This window comes from Mytilus californianus, unplaced genomic scaffold, assembly GCF_021869535.1.
Source record: "Mytilus californianus isolate M0D057914Y unplaced genomic scaffold, xbMytCali1.0.p SCAF_12, whole genome shotgun sequence".
Lineage (NCBI taxonomy): Eukaryota > Metazoa > Mollusca > Bivalvia > Mytilida > Mytilidae > Mytilus > Mytilus californianus.
Genome location: NW_026262604.1, coordinates 54,441,219 through 54,457,056, shown reverse-complemented (window position 1 = coordinate 54,457,056; position 15,838 = coordinate 54,441,219). Strand labels below are relative to the sequence as shown.

Below are 15,838 nucleotides of genomic sequence, written 5' to 3'. Positions count from 1 at the left end.
GGAACATATAAGGCTATTTGTATTTAATGATTTTTGACTTAGTTTGACATTGTTTTCATTTACATCACAGTGATCTTTTAACAACACACAATAGATAGGCATAAGAGGAACACACTGAATACCTAGACAAAAATAGAGATTAATAAATAATACATGTTCAATATTTAAACGCTTTCGTTTAGCCACCTGTGTAGATCTTGTGTAAAAGAGTCCTACTCTGGCACGAAACTCATTGTTGGATATTGGCATTATGTAATTTTGGAATCCCAGGAATCGTAATATGTCAGAATAGGACTCAACACAATATTTGCAAAAAACATACAGTCACAATGCACCTGGTCGAACAAATAATGATACACATTATGCAACACTATGTACAATTTGAACAAACTAAACAAAATAAGCCATGTGAGAGTATATACAGAACACATGTACTTTTGAACTATTAAGCGTAATCGGTACGGGTGGTTCTTTGTAAAACGTAATGTTGCTTATGAAGGAAGTCGGATTATAATGATCAAAGAGGGATAACTCAATTGGAAAAAAAAGAAAAAAATCAATAGTTGCCGGTAATGGACAGCTCAAAATTAAAAGGGTAGAAGAAGATGGGATAGTAACGTGAACAAATCACTACACATGAGTAACGAATATTAATTATGCTGTTACTTCCCCGAAGGAACAATAAATTGAGGCAAAGAAAAATATACAAACACTTTTTTCAATAAGCATGTGAATGTAATTACAGTATTACCAACAACAAAAAGAAAAAAAAGAAAGATTCGACTAAGTTAGTTTATCAAATTCTCATATAAAAAGTACTACCACGAATGACCTGCGTTGATTAGATTCGTTCTTGGTATTTGAGATTAGTCAATAGAATCTTGGCGGTTGCTGCATCTGGAATATCTGTGGGTTGTACATTCCTCCAGGGGGGTATGAAGAGTGTTGTTGCATCATCGGTGGCGGAAAGCTAGACATTGGTGAACGGATTGGATAACTGGGATGATTAAGTTGAGGATACTGCTGGTTTAAACTTGCTGAAAAGTGTTGTTCTGTCGAAGACCTATTTGAGGTGACTTGATGAAATTCACTTTCAGTAGTAATGACATGTTTGTTGTCGTTATTGTCAGTCATAAAAATTTTACCATCCCAGACGGATGTTTGTTTGAGATTACCCCGTCTAACGGCTTCACGTGCTAGATATGCTATCTTCCCTCTGGTTTTGGTTAGGTCTTGACTTATACCTACGTTTTTGAGTTCTATGACCTCTTTGATTTTTTTTGGAGGCTTTAAGCAATTCAGTTCTCTTGTTAGAATGGGTGAATCTGGCAATAATCTGCTTATGACCTTTTTCAGTGGGGAGTCTGTGTGAGACACTGATATCATTTGGACTCAAGTCAACGTTAAGTTTACCAGCGATGTCACATACTAGCTTGGTTGTGTTTTCATCTTTAGTTTGGGTAACTCCACTGATACGGATGCAACTTTTGCGGCTATATGTTGTTCTAAGTCATCTATTTTTTTTGTTAATGCTTGGTATATCATTCATACTTATTTTTAAGTTAAAGTTATCAAGTTTGAGTTTTTCAATTTCGTTGTATAAGGGTGTAGTTATATTATTAACATACATTTGTAGTTCAGCCTTTAGTTCCTTTCGGAGATCATCCAACATTATTGTCTTTACAGCATTTGCAAGACGTGCGACATCGTTATCAGTAAACAGGGATCGATTGCTGGTTATTGTTAGAGTGTTGAGTCATCTGGTCTTGAGGGATGACGCTTGATGACGACGTAGTTGTAGATATATTTTTCTGTTCCTTCAATCATACTTTCTTTTTCAGAGTCTAATTTTTGAAATATTTTTTTTCTCAACGGTCTATCCGATATAAGTACTTGAGATGGAGAAGGTTCAGAAGAGTGTCGAAGACGTTTGTTATGGCAAGAGGTGGCTCTGGACATAATACATTGTTAATACATGAGTCTTTTGTAGACGAAACGTGTGTCTGGCGTACAAAGTTTCAATCTTGGTATCTATGATGAGTTTATTTACAATCAATAGTCATTAAAAGTAATTGTGAATAAAAAATGTAACAATGAAGCCAATTAGCCTGATTTATACTCCAAAACAAAAACTTCTTTTTTTAATTTCAATGTTTATTCATGAATTTGGAGATAAACATTTTTAATATTTACCATTTAAATATCTGAATAAGATTACAAAACTTTAAATTAAACCATTAATATTATTTTTTCATAAAAATTAGGGCGAACGGACCAAGAGCGAACGGACTCTATGGGCGAACGGACTCGGGGCGAACAGAACCAGGGCGAACCTGTAATTAGGGCGAACGGACCCGTTACCAGCTGAAGCCCGCCTCCGGGTACGGGATTTTCTCGCGGTGTTGAAGACGCATTGGTGGGTCTGGGCTGTGTTTTGCTCTTTGGTCGGGTTGTTGTCTCTTTGACGCATTCCCCGTTTCCCGAATTCTCAATTTTATCTGATAACGAGATACATACTTGATTGAAAAGTTAAATAACAATTCTGAAGGTTATTCAATTTTTCAACACATATCAGTTGCATATAAGATCTAAGTAGTACATCCAATCCTTACAACAAACTCCTCAAAAGAGAGTCTAAAGATGTATACCAAAGGGACATTCAAACTCAAGTCGAAAATAAACTAACAACGGCCATGGCTAAAAAAGAAAAAGACCAACAGACAAACTGTAGAGACATCAACAGAATAGGCCTGCCAGAGACATATATAAGGAAATTACAAACTACAGTCAAATAGAGTAAATTCAACAAAAAGTATGTACCTGCTACCTGTAAAATCTGTAGCAAAGACGAAACTATAGCACTATCGCATTCCGTTTCACTATTTATTCTAACTTCAAGATATCTAATAAACTATATCTCATGTAGTTAATAAGATATCTTATATAGTTTATAAAATATCTTATATAGTCTATAAGATATCTTATATAGTCTATAAATTATCTTATATAGCTTATAAGATATCTCATATAATTTATAAGATATCTCATATAATTTTCTATATAAGATATCTTATAACCTATATGAGATATCTTATAAACTATATGAGAAATCTTATACATTATATGAGATATCTTGAAGTTAGAATAAATAGTAAAACGGCCTGCCATAATAGCACACTTCCTGATCCTGATGTAATAATTAACTGACACCACCTTGTAATGGACTGTACTTGCACTCAGACAAATGATATATGAAGCTTTATTTTAAAATTCACACTACTATAAGTATTCTCAGCTCTTATGTAGAACCTGCCTGTAGAACACTTATATAATTATGTAAGATGTCTTTGCAAAGATATAGGCTCTTAAACACAGGACAAAAAAAACTTGAGAAAAACACGTTTAGCTAAGAAGTTGTTGTGTGTGGACTGTGGAACACTTATCATTTAAAAATTGATCAAGATTTTGATATGTGATACTGGTGAAGGGATATATTGACATACTTATTTTAATGTGCGTATTGTTATGCGTTTACTTTTCTACATTGGCTAGAGGTATAGGGGGAGGGTTGAGATCTCATAAACATGTTTAACCCCGCCGCATTTTTGAGCCTGTCCCAAGTCAGGAGCCTCTAGCCTTTGTTAGTCTTGTATCATTTTTAATTTTAGTTTCTTGTGTACAATTTGGAGTTTAGTATGGCGTTCATTATCACTGAACTAGTATATATATTTGTTTAGGGGCCAGCTGAAGGACGCCTCCGGGTGCGGGAATTTATCGCTGCATTGAAGACCTGTTGGTGACCTTCTGCTGTTGTCTGTTCTATGGTCGGGTTATTGTCTCTTTGACACATTCCCCATTTCCATTCTCAATTTTATTGCATAGTGTACAGACTTTTATCATTCTATTGGTGATTGGATAATTTATAATTTCGAACTGAAGGTGTGCCTTTATTGGCAGAACAAATAGTACAGATACAGATACACGTGGCACCATAGAACGTATATAAATAGTAGTTAAAACGATCAAACACAGAAATCAACAACACTTAGCAATCAATTTCAATTAGTATTTTAACCATTAACAGATATAACAGAACCTGAATTTATTAGAATTAATTTTGCAATATGCAATCTCCGAGTCCATATCCAAAATACCAAAGTTAACGCTGAATTATTGAAGATGGCATCATGCACTAAACCATTACACAACTTAAATCAAACAAAACAGATGCAGGATCAAGTGAAATAAAACCTGGGCTCGTAAAAAGAATTTTCAACTGGAATATCACTATCATTAGTTGACTTTTATAATCTGGAGATTTCGGAACACAGGAACTGTTTTAAATAAATACTATTATTGACTGGCAAAGGAGCAGGGTTGGTTGAGAGAGAGAGAGAGAGAGAGAGAGAGAGAGAGAGAGAGAGAGAGAGAGAGAGAGAGAGAGAGAGAGAGAGAGAGAGAGAGAGAGAGGAACGCAATATTCTGAATCTAACCTGCGTGTTGCTTGTTTTTTTTTTGTTCTAAACTGCTTTGTTTATTTGTTTGTTGTTTGTTTCATGTCCGTTTGCAAATGTTTCATGCATATCCAGGACAATAAAACATGCAATAGGTTGGTTCCCCACCACACTGGGGTTTTCAAGGTGAAAGGATAGGAAGTCAGACTGTCACTGAAACAAGCATGTGTTTGATAAGGTAAGAAATTGTATCTGGCAACAGAATACGTATGAACTCATCAAAGGGTTGATGCAATGGCCCTTTAACACGAAGAGAGTGTGCTGACAAACTACATCAACAACATAAATACAAACTCAAAAACTTAAGAAAACAAACGAACAAAGTTAAACACCAAATAAAACAAAAAAAATATATAAACAAAAAATATAAACACAAATTATATATAAATATATATAAAAAAAAATGGATGCCCTGATGTACCATGGAAATAAATATAAATTTACACAGCTGCTTTAGATGAGGATACAAAATCCGTCTTGTGGCATGGGATGTATAAATACGAAGCAAACGTTCAAGTTTGTCTGATAAAAACCTTATACGCACAACAAACATATTCACGATTAGCCATTCAGAGCCAGAAGGTGTTTAAATACATTATATATATACTGAGACCGTACATGTTTACAAATAAAGAGCAAGACAGGTTGAACATGGAAACCTAAAAAACTAGATCACACAGTGATTTTATAATGAAACGACAGGATGGAGAAGTTCGTGTCTTCAAGAGATTTGCCAACCGTTTTTGTCGTTGAAATTTGTATCGGGGTGGTTCTGCTGCTATTACATGCAATGTTAAGCACAGTAGGTACTGATGTTACGAATTATCGGTTCAAACCCGATTAATTTGTTTTTTTTTTAAATACACGCCAGTTTATCTGTTGCGTTTGTCGTGTATGCATTTGATGTAAAGTTTGGAAGTAAATTGTATAGTTTTCGTTTCAGTCTAACGGTCCTTTTTTTTTGTTTCTGTCGAAGTTCGGTGGTTCTCTGTGGGCATTCCGGCATCCTCCACCAATAACAACTGACCAGCACGATATAGCCAATCGGGCGAAAAATAACGTTTAACATCAACAACCAACCAACCAAATCCTTTTTGTTTGGTTTGGAGGGAGATTGTGGTGGAAGCATATGGAAGACAAATTCATTTTTGTAATCTTAATTATTTTGTAGACGGTAAAAAAATGCATAGATTTATAAATCTTTCGATATTAACTTACTCGAGGGACAAAAATCCAAGCTTTGGTCTGGAAAAAATAGTTCCGGATTTGTGGTTAAAAACTTTATCACTAAAGGTATTTCAAAGATTTAAATATGTGCTGAAAATGAACACATTTTTTATTCAAAACAGGAAAAAATCACGACTCTATTTTTTCACCAGTACAATGGTTACATACTTCCTAGTAGTTAAGGTAAAAGATTAAATTGCATTGGAAAGTATAATCTTATGTCAGTCATTGGGTTATCAGTTGTTTGTTTACAAAATGTAAAAATCGATACAAGATGATCATATTTTACAAAAATATCTCAACCGCATTTTGAAATGTATTCATTTATTTTGTTAAATGTGACATTCTTTGGAATACTCATCAGCTTTGACGGATATTCAACAATCGGTTCGTATACATAATATGAAAATAAGGAGATGTGGTATGATTGCCAATGAGACAACTATCCACAAAAGTTCAAATGATGTTGATACATGTAAGCAATTATAGGCAACCGTACGGCCTTCAACAAAAACCCTTACAGTATAGTCGGCTATAAAAGGCCCCGACACGAAAAATATGAAACCATTCAATTGAAAAAACTAACGGCCTAATATATAACAAAACAATTAAAGAAAAACAAATATGACCGAAATGAACCAACGACAACCACTGAACTACAGGCTCGAATTTCTGACTTGGAACAGGCACATAAAGAATGTAGCGGGGTTAAACATGTTTGTGTGCGCTCAACCTTCCCCTAATCAGAGACAGTGCAACAAAAAGCGGGGGCGGTCTCAGGGGCTCCGACAGGGTAGGCAGATCGTGTTCCACATGTGGCACCCTTCGTGTTGGTCACGGTAAGTACAAACCCGTTGATAAGTCTAATTCAGTAGATTACATTCGAGAAAAAAAGGACGGGTTTGTTGTTAAGACACTGGTAACATATTCGTCGTATGTTCCAATTGTCTTAACCACAACGACAGTTGAGTATGAAGTTAAAGGACAATGCTAGCTTCTTTTCATTCTTCCTAAGAAGTTCCTGTATTCCTCCTATGTATGAAGGAACAAGTCGACAAGAAGAGGACAACAGTTGGTTTCCATGGGAATGCCGATTATTTGTTGAAAAACACGTCCTCAAAACGTAACAAATATATTGTCAATCAAGAAATCAAGCATCTTGATAAGGTTATAAATTTCGCTTTTAGTCCAAATGAACCACTGGGATGGCGGTGATAACATAAATGTAATATCATTTTATTGTAGACTGTTGTGATATTATTTGCTTAATATTTATGAACTGCGATCAGGGGCGGATCCAGGATTTAAGAAAGAGAGGGGAGCGTTATTCCTGAAAATATAATAGAGGAAATGTTTTTGTCGATTTTATGCTAAAATCGTGAGAAACATGAATTTGTTTTGCAATCAAAGGATGGGCGTATGCTCTCTACGCCCTATCTTGGACCAGCCTCTGGCAATTGGCAAACTAATCTGACGCTGAGGTTCACTGCTGAGCACATATATAAGTGCGACGGCGAAATTTTGACGCCAAGTATAGTGATAGAAACAATGAAGTGCATTGATATGCAAGATGTTACTTAAATCAGATATAACTTATGAGCAGAGAAGATTTCAACATTATCTGCTGTGAATTCATTTATTTTCGTGGATTCAGGAAAAATTGTATATTCGTTTATACATAAGACCAGGGTTTTGAAAAATTCTACTTACAATGTACAAGCCTATAGAGAAGCAATTCGTTGAAAACTGAAAATTAGAAATTCACACAAAATAAAACCGCAATCTATTATTAGCATTAAGTACTGATAAACGCGCAAACGTATTATGATGTTTACATTGTGGGATCATCTGACTAGTAGCTGTCGGATCCGGGGGACAGGGAGGGCGGGGTTAGAGGGCGTTAGCTCTCCTTTGATCACAAAAAATATAAAAATATCAAGTTTTTCACGATACATAGATATAAGAAGATGTGGTATTAGTGCCAATGAGACAACTCTCCATCCAAGTCAAATTTTATAAAAGTATACCATTATAGGTCAAAGTACGGTCTTCAACACGGAGATTTGGCTTACACCGAACAGCAAGCTATAAAGGGCTCCAAAAATTACTAGTGTAAAACCATTCAAACGGAAAAACAAACGGTCTAATCTATATAAAAAACCAAAAACGAGAAACACTTATGAACCACATCAACAAACGACAACTACTGAACATCAGATTCCTGACTTAGGACAGGTGCAAACAATTGCAGCGGGTTTAAACGTTTTAATGGTACCAAACCTTCACCCTTATCTGAAACAATAGTGTAACATCAAAACATAGAAAGACACACTATAAAATATCAATTGAAATGGCTTTACTCAATCAAAAGACACATTAACACCAGTGAACATACACTGAACAAATAAATTTGATCTATGATACAATGTAAATACAAAATAAATAAACTAAGGGAAGAATAATTAAAGTAACATGTTATACCGCTATGAAATGTTAAACAATTTAAGAAAAACAATATGTTTGAACAAAAATATCAGCCATTTGCAATTACTTTAAACACAGGTAAATGAAAATAATTTTGTTGTTAGGTATACGTGTACAGTTCAAATGGAGAAAGGAAATATTTTTACAAAATAAATAATTTTGATGTTTATAGTACGAAGAAGTGAAAATTTATAGTCATACCAAACACTTATGGTCGGGTTGTTGTCTCTTTGACACATTCCCCATTTCCATTCTCAATTTTACTTATCAAAGCTGGTAGATATAACCCTGAAAAAGTAAACATTAAATAACAAAAAAGCATTACAATTAGTATTAACAGGTCAAATAAACAAGAAAGTACGATTTGAGAGTATACTCGCAGTTACTGACAGCTAGTTACAAGCCAAACAAAATTAATAATAATAAATCATGTATCAGAGACTAAAATCAACTAAAATTCATCCCAGGGATTTAGTATTTTAACGTCATAGACAGTCAAAGAAGACATGACTTGTGCAATGCCAAAAATAAATGTATCATCTGGCAGTAGGATAGTTAGGATGTAACCTCTTTATAGATCAAAATGAACGTGTGTGTGTCTTTATACATCGACGTTACGCACGATACTGGTGATACCTGACGTTACATTAAAATAACGTCGAAATACACTTTTTGACTGACGTTTTATCCAAGTCGCTTGTTGTTAAACGAACGTATGAATTTATGTTTGTCACGATTGTCCCCCCATTCGTTTTTACCTCTTTAAAGCATTCCCTACATGTACATGTATATATTTTCATATATTATTGGTTTCTATAACTACTGTTTCTTTATAGGGATAAATACTGATTAATAAATTTCTAGCATTTTATTTCATTAATACATTCTAAAACATTTAAATGTGTTTCTTCTGTGATTCGAATGACATTGTTTGCGGTTACTTCCGAACAAATATAGACCACTGACGCAGCAGGTACAACCGCTTTCCTGTTCACAAGACGATATTGAAAAGGCGAGTTCGTTTTGTTGTAATATAGACCACGAAACACAGGTGTTCCCGCAGGGAGTAAAGATCCCCAAGAATCCGTTGTGTCAATGCGTAACGTTTCCATGCTTTTCTCTACTTTCAGCATGTAGTACTCCTCCTCATCGTCGTCAGTATATAACGCAACTAATTGACCAACCGAAACTAATTCTTGCAAAGACACTTGTTCATTTTCTTCATTTTCTTGTGCATCCGCTCTGTATTCTCGCTTCATTTCCCATTCAGTATAACCACCAGTTTTTATCGAATTAGAACACTGGTCATACATGTGATGACAACAGTTTACACAGAAACAAGACAATTCACTGATATTTATCAATCCTTTAGCAGAATCACGACTAGCTCTTACTTGGTGAAGAGATCGAATGCTAGGCACCGGCTTAAAAGACAGTCTGTTGTCACGGTGAATCGTTTCCGCATATCGGAATATTCTTCTCTTACAATGTGACCTCGGTTGTGTTAGAAATGAATTCGCATATTCATAGAGATCTTTTGCTGTCCTTATCTGAGTCTGTCCGCGTAAAATGGCACAGTCGGCTTGTCTCTTAATAATTCCTCCAGCAGCGTCTTGTGGTCCTGAAATGCACAGATAAGTTTTTTATGTCAACTGCAAGACATTGGACCTTACCATTTTACCGCGTTCAAGGTTTATGATTTTTATAATAGTAACAATACCGAAAGTCACGAGAAATATAAGAGATACATTGAATACCCTACAGCGACTGCCAAGATGAAGAACAGAAATAAAAGCCCTGTTCCTTGATACAACGTATTTATTTTTGTGTCAGGTGTAATTTAGTCCGAGTCGACGCACATGTTTTATCAAAATACATTTATTTCAAATTCGATATAATAAAAAAAAATAGGTAAAAAAAAACTTTCTAGAATAATGTTTTCAAACATTAACCCATAATGTGACGGATTGAAAGAAAACAGTTTACCGATAATGTGAATACCCGACCGCTTTTAAAATATTTACATTTTACACAAATAAGTCATAAATATTCAATCAAAAGCTAAATAATATGTATTCCATTGTACTCGAAAATGTGAGAAAAATCATTAAATCTGTGTCCAAGATATCTAGCGTAGAGACTGACAGACGGACTGACATTCAACTGTATTTAAAGGCAATCATAGTAGTAAGTTCTAGGATAATAAACTAAATTATTATAAATACCTTTTGCATGGGAAGTTTCGAAGAAATTTCTTGTGAAATGTTGATATCCAAAGTCGTCGCTTGTTTGACTAATATCTCCGAAACAGTGTCTGCTCTTATACTGGGCTGCACACCCGTCAGTAAACTCGTGCATTGTTTCTACTGAATATGAAATCGACTGTAAATATTCCGCTATATAATTTCGGACTTGGTGAACAAAGTATTGATCATGAACTAAGTCTGGGCTTATAACGAAAAATTGTTCCGTGATAATTTCAGGAAAGTCTTCTGAACTATCAACACCATCGTATTCTAGCAATGCATGTCTATGTAGAATAGTAACATGGACCGACACTTCGGTTTTTTGAAAGTAAGCACTTTGAATCTCAGTAAGCTCGGAACACCTGTAATTTTCACTAAAGTCATGCAAACAAACACATTGCTTTTCTGGGAGATTTCTAACAAGATTTTGAAATTGTTCATTTTGCCATGTAGCTCTGTGCTGATGCACTGGAAAAGTTTCAATTAGTTTTCTGAAATATGAAAACAATTCACCAACTTGACTTTCTTTTTTCACGAGCATTAGTTTCTTTATGGTTTTGTTCCCTTTAACATTAACGCTTACATTTTCAAACTTTTCCCACTTTACAAATTACGCAGTGTCAGATACATCAAGTTCACAAGGCAGAAAACTCAAGATTTTAACTCCACAATCGGAACAGTTTCTTTTAAGGCACTGTAAATTGTGTGAACCATCAACTTTTTCGCATAATGTTGCATTAACGACATCAGATATTGAATCGTACACAGAAGTAGAATAGCATTCATTCGGTTCATTTTCTATCAAAAGTTTCTTTCGGAATTCCATACACGATTTAAAGACAGTTTTAAATTCTACATGGTACTTGCAGCAACATGTTTGTCTATCCTTAGGTCGGACGGGTCGCACAAAGTAGGGTTTGCACCTTTCGAACATTCTTTGAGCTATTTTAATAGAGGGGTTTTCTCCGATAAAGTCCAAATACACATCGGTCTGTGTTTTTTCTAGTATGTGTGTCATGTGGCTTGAATAAGTTTTCGGACCAATGCGGACCCTTTTGATATCTGCCTTGTTACCAGTCGGACGAGAAATACCAGGCTTACACCAGAACTCATAAATACGTTTCTTCGTGTCAGGTGTTATTGCATCTAATCTAGTTTTTCTATTTGTGTAAGTCCAGCTTGATTTTTCAGATTTAAGTATTCTTGTTCTAATTGCATGACCACGGCTAACTCTTCTTACCGGTAATCCCAATTTCCTAGCCAGTTTCTTTCTGCATTTATTGTCACTGATTTTTTTCACCACTTACTGATAAAACAATAACATTCATCGTTTTCAAAGAGTTATCCGATCTTTTCCTCTTACAGTTGTCAATAACTGTTTTTAAATCTTCCGTCAAGGCTTTTTATGTTTTGTGTTCTTCTATTTCCTCTGGCGAAGAAATCACTTCAGAAGATTGCAGTTTTCTCACAGTCGGAGAGTTCGAATTTTGCAAGTATGCGACCATGGTTGTCACCCGCCTGTCTGGGCTCTTTGGTAGGGCCAGTTTCAGTTTCTTCAATGCCCGATGTTTTTCTGTTCTATTCTCGAAAGTATTTCGCAAATTTAAATCCTCGTTTTGCCTTTGATCATTGATATTTTCTTCACGTTTTCTCTTTCTATATTTCTGTTTTCTCTCCGTTTCTTTGACCCGTCTCATTTGTTCTTTCTCTTGTTTCTCTCTATGTTGTCTTTGGCGTACTGCCTCATCTGATAAAGCATACTCGTTTTCCTTTAGATTTCTATTTCTGTAATAAGATTCAAGCCTTTGTTCTCTTCGCTTTTGAAGCTTTTCTTGTTTGTACCGTTCAAGTCCTTCCTTAGATGACATCCTTTTTTTTCACTGAAATAATTATGAAAGTTTTATTATATAATTTATTTTAGATACGATTAGGACAGATTTACGATGACAAAAAATAAATACAAATACAAACACTTGCAGATAATCTTGAATAGTTTAATAATATCCGATTGATTTTCACAGATAATGTAATCTTCAAATTATTAGGAGCGAATTTGTTTCTTGCTTCTGAATAGACTAATTTATTTATTCAAATCAGGGGCCCTCGAAAGGCCATACAATGCATACATTAATCATTTTGACAATTATCAACAACAAAAAACGTCTGTAACGTTACGTGTAACTTTCAAAAACGGAGTTCCATGTATGTGACATTTTATTGGACATGCGGTTTTGTTTGTTATTTGTGCAAACCTGGGCGCATTGTCATGTTTCAAGGCTCAAAATGCGAAGAAAGGTTTGTACTTTTTAAAGCGGTAAATAGAATTAAGGAAATATTCAATAAAACAAATCAATTTAATCTCATTCGACGGATTAGTGCAGGAAAATGTGTGAAAACTGTACTTGTGACAAATTCTTGGACATGAGAAAAATTCCGACCTGTGTAAACCGACGTAACAACAAAGAAAAAAAATAAATGATTTAAAAGGCGAGTCTTTGTACAAAATAATGATACCAATATTGATTAACTTACCAGTATTCTGTTCATAAAAATCAAGTCCGTTAGTTCGGCTAAAATATTTCCCTGCTTGTGGGACACTTTTTAACATCTCATTCAGGGGCCAATTGCTTCGCTTCTAGTACTGGTTGTGTTCAAATTTTTTGACGTCACAATTCTATGACGTTGAACGTTGCACTGCCCGAAAATGGTGACTTTTGGTGAAAAAATCACCAATCTTCAGCACATTTTGCCCAAATATCGGCATCTATTTGTAACGCGGGACAGGAGAAAAATGACGTTATTTTTTAAAATCGCGTGCGGTTTATTCACATACACTTGTATTAAAATGTCATTCAAGACTTAAAATAAATTCCCAAGACATTCAGCTTTATTTTGATGTAAAATTTATATGTTTTCCAGTAGCAACGACAATATAGTGACCAATTGTTGCTTATGACACGGTATTTTTTCTTGAGTGTGACCAGTTCCGTGCGTAACGTCTACCCATTTGAAAAGAATACAAATTTAATTATGTTTTAGTTTGCTGATGACAAAATCGATATTAGTACCAATGTAAACTATATTCAAAGATCTAATTACACCATTGGTAAGATAACCTTTACTAATAAGTTTGTTTAAAGGTTCGATGAGTTTACAAAGATCACATAGTGATTTCCGCGCTTTAAGTACAATATTACCGTAAAATGTAGGATGTGAAATACCGTTTTTAACACATACATGTATATATAAATTTAGTATAAAATCGTCTTTGCTTCGCTCGAGGCGATATCTCTTCAAATATCGGGATTACGCCCCACTTCAAAAATCCTGGATCCCCCATGTCTGTAGTGAGTGTATGGACGGTTTCCATTTTACGCAATTGAATCGCAAATCGTCAAGTTTTTATTAGCTTCCATGTAGATGTGGTATGATTGCCAATGAGACAACTTCCACCAGAGACCAAATGGCATATAAGTTAACAACTATAATTTTTTATGTCACCTAACGTCCTTCAACAATGAGCAAAGCTCATACCGCACAGTCAGCTATAAAAAGGCCCCGAAATGACAAATGTAAAACAATTTAAACGAGAAAACTTACGGCCTGGTTTATGTTTTACATAACATGTATGTTTCATTAGAATTCGTAATTTTTATCAACAAACGTGAGGCCCTTCAATAACAAACTTTATTTCCGTATAAAAACAACAGATATGACTGCAGGTGCTATCCGTGACAATTTTAAAACAATGCCTAGAAAAAAGAAACGAAAAGCTTAGTAAGTATTATTTACTATATAACTAATAATTTCATGATTTTAGCATACAAATGGAGTTATTTGAGGTCTGGAGCTGGTATGTTAGTAACTGCTAGTAGTCCTTTGTTAATTTATGTTGATTATTGTCATTTTGCTTAGTTTCTTCTGTTGCCTATTCTAACATCGGACTCGGACTTCTTTTGAACTGAATTTTACTACTGTGCGTATTGTTGTGTGTTTGTTTATTCCACATTGGCTAGAGGTATAGAGAAGGGTTGAGATCTCACAAAACATGTTTAACCCCGTCGCATTTTTGCGCCTGTCGAAAGTCAGGAACCTCTGGCCTTTGTTAGTCTTGTATGTTTTTTTAAATTTTTTGGTTCATTTATATGTTTCGGAGTTTAGTGTGACGTTCATTAGCTGAACTAGTATACATTTTTGTTTAGGAGCAAGCTGAAGCCCGCCTCTGGGTGCGGGATTTTCTCGCTGTGTTGAAGACCCATTGGTGGCATGGGCCTGGTCGTGGTGTTGTCTCTTTGACGCATTCACCGTTATCATTCTCAATTTTATTGGAGTTAAATGCTTCTTTTTCTCATTTTGTAGGGTTGTGAAATCGTTGATCATTCGCACATTTTTAGAAGGAAGACCTGTGCTTCATACAAAATGTGCTCCGGTCAACGCTTTTCCACCCAAATAAAATTATAAAAAGAAGCATTCAATTCTTAAATAAACGAAAACCAAATATGATATACAGCAACAAACGACAACCAGTGAATATCAGGCTCCTGACTTGGGACAGGCACATACAGAATGTGTCAGGATAAAACATGTTTATGGTCATCAAACAATTAATGAATGTTAAACACACAATATAAAAATTACTGGATCCGCCCCTATGTTGAGCTCTTGTACTTGCTGGTATTAAAGTGAGCTGCGACCTGCTGGAACAATAGCATTTTGTATTACAGATACTAGTAGCTCAATATCGAAAGGAGGAGAGTTTGTGTTAGATTGAGACGACAAAATGTATTTTTACAGATTCATTTTCTAAATGCGTTTGGTTGCTGAGACGGCGAAGTCGAATGGTATGACTAATCTAGGTGTTTTGCATTTGTTAAATGTTTGTTGATTTATACAATAGTGTTTATTAGTATGTAGGTGACAAATTATTACTGGTATCCTGACTACGTTCGTCCGAATATAAAGAAATCATATTCTATTGCCTTAACAAAGAACAAAGATACGTAGGTGTGCTACTCGCTATAACCTTTGATACTATATCTTATATATCAAATACAACACATCATAATTATAACAATAACCAAATTACAAAAACAAATGCTCATTAGATTATGAGTGTCTCATCTTAAGGCTATATATATAGCGAAAGTCGATGGTCAGAAAGATGACCACACGGGTTTTAAGTGGTCACATGTCATGAATTGTCATGAACGGACAACGAATTTAATTTTTATATATTTACCTTTATAACTTTGTTAAGAAGTCTTGGAGTTCACAGATATAAATGCATAAATGTTATATACGTAGCTATGTACTAAAGAAATTTATACACTAAACCATATTTTGACGAAATATATCCTCAACGGTCAA

General features: G+C 34.8%; 1 pseudogene; it reads right to left on the bottom strand.

The window, feature by feature from the left end:
• Nucleotides 1–9,078: 9,078 nt before the first annotated feature.
• LOC127722024 (uncharacterized) lies at nucleotides 9,079–12,700 on the bottom strand (annotated as a pseudogene).
• Nucleotides 12,701–15,838: the final 3,138 nt, after the last annotated feature.